The sequence below is a fragment of the Arachis duranensis genome, chromosome 7, assembly GCF_000817695.3.
Source record: "Arachis duranensis cultivar V14167 chromosome 7, aradu.V14167.gnm2.J7QH, whole genome shotgun sequence".
Taxonomy (NCBI): Eukaryota; Viridiplantae; Streptophyta; class Magnoliopsida; order Fabales; family Fabaceae; genus Arachis; species Arachis duranensis.
In genome coordinates, this window is record NC_029778.3 from 6,604,749 (window position 1) to 6,612,418 (window position 7,670).

At 33.7% G+C, this 7,670-nt stretch overlaps 1 pseudogene; it reads right to left on the bottom strand.

The window, feature by feature from the left end:
• Positions 1 to 4,197: 4,197 nt before the first annotated feature.
• Positions 4,198 to 7,297, bottom strand: LOC107496760 (receptor-like protein 7; annotated as a pseudogene).
• Positions 7,298 to 7,670: the final 373 nt, after the last annotated feature.

Genomic DNA, 7,670 nt, shown 5'->3' on the forward strand with positions numbered 1-7,670 from the left:
ATTAAGAGAAATTAAGTGAAATATAATATTAAGAAAGAAAGAAATTAAAGGACATTTACTCTAATTTTGAACACATAACTAATAAAATTCCGTACGAGAGATGCCAAGTACATAAGAATACATGCGATTCTTTTAGTGGGATAAGATAACATTCAAAATGTTTGGATTTATCAAAACATTTCTGAAAAAAATTTGGAGATAACGGTTTTAGCATTAATATTACAATGACTAACCAAAAGATGGAGAGTAAGAGAGAAGAAGAGAGGGAAGACAAAAAAAAATCTATTATATAGATTTTTTATTATTTTAATATTAACGATAATTAATTATAGTAGAAGTACATAAGGAGTACATAAGATTAACGATAATTAATCATAAGAAAAGGACGAAAAAAATTTAAGAAAAAGAGAAAAAAGACGAAAAGTCAGAATCAGAAGATGAAAAGGTAAAGAAAGCATGGAAAAGGCAGCAGCAGCGAAGGTGGCTGCTAACAACAGCTATGGAGATAACTACAACAACGAAGGATGGAAAAAAGAGGAAGATAAAGACGACAAAGATGAAGAAGACAATTATGGCAGTAGCGACAACTAGGAGATAGAAAAGGAAGAAATAGACAACGAAGACGGTGATAACAACAAAGATGATGTGCATGGTTAATTTCTTTAGTTTTAATATTAATATATTAAATTTTTGTGTTTACCATTTATTTTTTTATTTAGTTATATTTAAAATTATTTTTTATCAGAATTGTAATCCATTAAATTTTATAAATTATTTTTTTTGTAAACATCACTAAAATAAAAAAAAGGAAAAGCTGGAAAAAAGGTAAAGGAGGTCTTTTAAAGCTTCCGAGAAGAGGAAAGAGATTAGGAGTTCAACTTGATTGGCCAGCAGCAAGCGATTTTTAGTGCTCCATCAGATGTAAGACAACGAAGACAAGTTTTGCTGTAATTTACGCATCTTTTACATAATTCTAAATTAGTCAGATTTATCTGTGACAGAAAAAATCAAGAAACGTAGAGAATATTTAAAAGATTATGAATTTTTTTAAATGTTAGTTTATTTACTTTTGTTTTAATTCTGTCTGCTATCTAAATTATTTTTTATTAGTTTAACGCTGATAATAATTAATTATAATACGAGTATATAAAGAGTATATAAAGTTAATCACAAAATATTTTTTTGGAGAAAAATTAGTTTTTTTCATTTTAAAAATTTTAAATGAATAAAAACAGAAAAATTAAAAAAATATTTTAAGATTAACCTTATGTACTCCTTATGTACTCCTTATATACTCCTACTATAATTAATTACTATTAATATTAAACTAATAAAAAAAATAATGTAAGTTACTAAAATTTTGTTTATCATACATACCATCCAATATTCCTAAATCCCGCCGAGATATCATTTTTTCATTGTAGTGTAGTATTAGAGTTGTTTTCAACAAAATCTCTACATATTTGAATTTTACATATAAATATTTGATATTCTTTCGTGAGCTAGGTGTTGGCTAAATTAAACAAATTGGACATAGACAAATGTGGTTCTTGGTCCTAAATAAAAATTTTGATTGGAAGGGAAGAATTAAATGAATTAGAGACATTAATTAATAACAAAGAGAAATTCATATAAAAATCTTTGACCTACATAGATCTTGCAAGTAGGAGTAGCTATCATTTAGCTATCATTTAACAAGTACCTTCCACCCATACATGGCTCTCTGTGAAACCTTATTCCTATAAAATGATATACTTCACATTCAAGATTGTAATCTTCTAATGACACATGTTCCATACATGACTAATATATAGAAGCTTTTGTTTTTAGTTCAAATAATAATAATTAAGGATGAGTTGGAGAATGAATCATAATATTCTAAAAATCTTTCTTAGACCGTATGAATAATTAATAAGCGAGTATGGATCTAAGAATTCCCACGGTAGTGTAGCATTGGAGCTGTTTTTGACAAAACCTCTGCATATTTGATTGTTGTTTTCGAATTATGGAGTCCAATTGTTTTAGATAATAAAAACTGGCAGGACTTTTAATTTGGATATCTATAGAGTTAGCTTCTTTCTTACTCAGAACATCTTACTACCGAAGATACAAATACTACTGATGCTAAATCTGAGTAGTTGATCACTTTTGTTCTATTGTTTTGTTCTCCAAAACTTCAACAAATCCCAAATATTTCCAATCCAATAAAAACTCACACAAGAAGGAGAATTGGTTTTTATAAGAACAATCATACATAACAATATCATATATAATCTCAGTTAGCTTATGTTTTCAATCAAAATGTCATCCCTACTAAAAATATAAAATCATATATTATATTAATTATTTTTTTTGAAACAAAAAGAAGCTCAACACAACAAAGTGGAGCAAAGCCAAACAAAAATATTACAAAAGGAAATCATAACGTCATCTCCCGCCATGTCAGTAACCACCACCAGGATCACTGCCAGTCCAATTTGTATAGCTTAGAATTGTCCTTCTCTGTAAGATCTCAACACCTGATTTCTCATTTTTAAAAATCCTAGCATTACGTTCCAACCAAATGTTCCAAATTACTGCAAAGAACCCAGCCAGCCACAGCTTCCGCTCATGTTTACGCTTATGTATGCCAAGCCACCTTTCAAACAGTTCTCTTATAGTTCCAGAAGTTTCCCACACTTGACCAACGGAGATCAACCAACTGCACCACACTTGCCAAGCTTCACAAAGTAGGAATAAATACTGAACAGATTCCACCTCCTTCTTACATAGTACACAAATATTATCACTGTGAACGATCACGCCTAGCCTACTCAACCTGTCTTTCGTATTAACTCTACCAACAAGTACAAACCAGCCAAAAAGCTCAATTCACGAAGGTACCACACCTCTCCAGATGGCACTTGTGAAACTGTAGCTTGTTATCTCATCTAACAGAGTCTCCGATCGTAGGATCTTCATAAAAGAGTTCGTTGAGAAAATGCCTTTACTATCAAACTTCCAAACCACGTTATCCTCTCTACCAATTGACATCTTCACCGGCCTTAGCCTCTCATGCAGCTGATGGACGAGTTCCAGCTCCCACTGGAATAACTCCCGCCTCTACTCAATCGTATTAATTATTGAGAATTAGTTTTGTTCCCAGCCCACTTTTATTTCATATTATATTTTTACCAAATGCAATAAGAAATAAACTAACATCTTTTTGAAAATGCGTAGTTCATTGAGTTTTTATTTTTTCTACAAACATGCAGTTGGAAAATCCATCCCACTGTATATAGTATTGACTCTTTTGTTTAGAATATGTAGTTCCAATAGCTATTATCATTCCAATAATCAAAATCATTCTTCACTGTTTCTTCTTTAGAACTTGATAGAATTGATTTTTACATGGCATTCAGAACTTGATAAGGATCCATGGCAAAAATTATATCATTACCTAAATGTTTTCACTCAAATATTTTCTTTTCACATCCAATTTTGATAAACTCAACCAGAATAATTTTCTCATATGAAAACAACTAGCATTGCATTAGATTGAAGCAAATAAATTGGAATATCTTCTACAAATAAAAGTGCCTTTACAATTCAACATTAAAGCAAAGAAGATGATTGGGATAGAATCTAAAAAGTATAAAGAATAAAACCTACGTGATCATTATCATATGACATGGATGCTGAACTCCATGGATGAACCATTCAAGAATCAACTGCTGAACTACAATTTTGCCTATCAAATATGGAAGAAGATACATGAGTTTTTCTCAAAATCCAAATCAATCACCTTAAATCGCAATTAAAGTCTATAAAAAAAATATCTTTCTGTACTGATTATCTCAACAAAATTTAAAAGACAATAGATTCACTTGCTTTCTTAGATCACATTCTTTCTGTTGGTAAAAACATTGAGGCCATTACACATTGCAAGGGCTAAATGAGAATATACCATGTTGCAAAAATTGAGAGGACAAATAATAATACATAACTCATATAAAGTCTACTAATTGACAGAAATAATACACTCCATCCCACAAAACAAAAGAGCTCACATGCATTATAGGACACAAAAGAAGAAAAGAAAAAACATGAAGCAAACAGATTCTCCTACCATTTGCATGGCCTCAGTTGGGAGTAGGGTGTTTTGTTAGGCATAACCACAAAGAAGTCTAGCAAACCACAACTCTCATACAATTTGCATGGCCTCTGATCTGCTGTGCATGTTTTGTTAAGTATAGCCACAAATAAGTCTGGCAAGCCACAAGGGTTTCGCAGTCTTTATAAACAACCTTCCAAGGAACATTCCAAATACCACTCCACATCCATATCCCACTGCAACTGACTTCCACCCAAATAATGATTCTTTTGCCTCAGGAAACACTGAAGGTGGTTGTTCTTCATCATTGCTGCATGACTTTGACAAAGGGAATCCACAAAGCATTGGGTTTCCTCTGTAGGAATCATTTTGGAATGTATTGAACTGTTTTCCGGTTGGTATCTCTCCCTTCAACTGGTTTTCAGAAAGGTTCAAGACAGATAGAAAATTCAAATTTGTCAAAGACAGAGGTATTTCACCTTTCAGTTGATTCCATGAGAGGTCTAACCATTCCATACTTGTCAAATTTCCCAAAGTTTGTGGAATCATACCACTGATTTTGTTGTGTGAAAGGTTAAGTCCTTTGAGAGAATTCAATTCTCCAAGAATTTGTGGGATTTCTCCTTCAAACATGTTATTCGACAAGTCTATGGTTGTGAAAATAGTTAATATCCTTGACAGTTCTATCAATTGACCTTTCATAATGATCACAACAGAGTCATTATATTGTGCAATGCTCGTATTAGGATTGGTACTCATATACTCCAAACCACCAATTTGGGTATTATCATTTAGAGTCATCATTCCTTGAAACTCTTGAAAGTATTGCATTGGCAAAAGGCCACTAAACTTGTTATTAGACACATCAAAAATTCTCTAACTTTGGAAATGGGTGCTTCCTACTCAAACAAGTGATGGTACCATGAAATTTGTTATTTCGCAAACTGAGTACCTGTAGTTCCTGAAGAGCTTCTAGCCTACTGGGAAATACATCTTCTATGTTATTGTCACCAAGGTCTAGAACTTCCAGTTTTGTGCAATTTGCCAAAGACTGTGGTACTGGTCCTTCGAAATGGTTGCCACTCAACTTAATAGTTGCAAAATCATTACTCTTAGAGAAGTTTTCAGGTAAACTTCCATAAAAGTTGTTGATTTGAAAATCCAAAACCTGAAGCGAAGGAAAGGATCCCAAACATTATGGAATCTTGCCAGTCAAATTGTTGTGAGATAGGATTAGCATATTGAGGGAGCTTGCATTGCATATTGTTGAAGAAATGCCTCCTGTAAAGTTGCTGTTTGAAACTGAAAAGTAATTGATGCCATTTGGTGGAATTGGAAGATCTCCTTGCAGCTGGTTGAAACTGAGATCAATCAAGTACATGCTCTTCCATGTGTGCAAGAGATTATCACGGAACCAATATGGAATCTTTCCATGGATTTTATTGTTAGAAAGATCTAACCATCTTAGATTTTGTAGTCTAGGTAGGAATGAAGGAAAAACAGTAACACTACAAAAAGATATATCTAAATATTCAAGTTGAGGTAAGATATATTCAACACTACAATTAATATCAACAGAGAGAAATTTATTGTTAGAAAGATCAAGATAATTTAAATTTTCCAACTTTGAAAAATGAGAAAAGTCCACAAGACCACTCAAGTAATTAGATGACACATCCAATTGAGTGAGATTTTTTTGAAATTCAAAGATCGAATTTGGAAAATCACCTTGAAATTTGTTATGAGAGAGAGATAAAGAAGTCAATGAATAAGTGGAGAATTTGCTAATTGGCCCTGTGAGCTGGTTCATGCTAAGATCTAGCACCGTCAATAAGGACAAAGAATAACACCAGTTTGGAATCGTCCCATTTATAAAGTTATTAGACAAATGTAGTTCTTCTAGTTTTGAAAGTGTGGCATTTTTGCTCGGAATTGGGCCGATTAATTGATTAGAAGACAGACTTAAGTAAGAAAGTTGAGTTAGATCAACTAACGATGATGGCAACTGGCCTCCTAATTTATTAGATGACAAATCTAAAAAAGAAATCTGGGTTAGACGAAACAATGATGGTGGTACTTGACCTCCTAGACTGTTAGAAGAAAATATCAAGAAATCCAATTTAGTGAAGTTGTCGAACACATCTGGGATGTGACCACTAAATGTATTATGACTAAGATCTAAGAAGGTGACATGTTTGAGGTTTGAAAGCAAAGACGAAATCTCACCATGAAGTTTATTTCCTGAAAGGTCCAACTGTGTTAGTTGAGTGAGGTTCCACAAAGACACAGGAATTAATCCATGAAATTGGCATTCGTGTAGCCATAGTTGGTTAAGAGACTTCAAATGGGAAACGGAATTAGGTATTTGTTCTGAGAAAGCTGTGTCAGAGAGATCCAAGCTCCTTAGAGGATTGCTCCAGTTAGACTTTGGAAGTTCACATTTCAGCTCTTCATTGAAATACAAATTTAGTTCTCCAAGATTAGGTAAACCAAGTATGCCAGTTGGAAATCTTCCGTGCAATCCAGTGTCAGCAAGACTCAGGAACAACAAAGAGGATGAGAAATTCATGAGCAAAGACAATGAAGTTTCACTGATAGAAGACATGTCTACGCCATCTAAAACCAGCTTTTCCAAGTTAGTGGTGTTACCAATGAGTTTGCTCCATGTGGATTCATCAAGTCTCAACTCATAATTACTTGAAAGGTCAAGTGAGCGTAATTTAGACAAGCGAGAGATCGTGGAGGGAATATGATTGCCAAATGATGAGCATGATAGATTGAGATACATGAGACTCACAAGATCACCAATTTTCCGATATATTGGAGAGTCGGAGAAGTCATTGAAGGCAAGATTGAGTTGTTGAAGATGCGTGAGTTGGAACAGTGTGCTGTTGGGATGAAACTCGCCTTCAAGCATGCTGCTGCTGCAACTCAGGTCAAGCCCAATCACGTGCCCTGACGTGGCGTTGCACGTGACACCATCCCACTCACAACAATTCGTACCATTGTTCCACGACGCTGTCTTGTTGGAATAAGAGGAGCACCCCCAATCATCGTACAATGAAGGTTTGATGGCAAATGAGTTCTTGAATTGGAGCAGGTTTGAGTTGTCATGGTGGTTGCATAGTGGCATCACCGATAAGCAAGTGGAAGATGAAGTATAAAGAAGAAGCAACAAGAGAGTAAAACACCTCATCATGATGATGTCACAGTAATAATGTTTAGATTTTTTTATGTATATGCATGTGAGTGGTGCATGGCATCCAATGCAACTCATGAATGCAAATTTATATACATCAGCCTCTCTGCATATGGAATATGCTTCAAACTTAGTTTGATAGTGTAGTTTCCACAACCTCATCGCATTTAATTATTCCATGCATAAAAATAACACGTTAACTAATGGTGTCATAATCGTCATTATTAGATACTATTTCGATGACTAATGGTGTATACTATACGCTTATAGCACTCAATGCAAGCTGAATTTTATAGACTGTGCAGTTAAATAAGATGGAAACTCACTTAAAGTTGATAATTGAGAAAGATGATTTGACTGATTTTGACTAACTTTTAC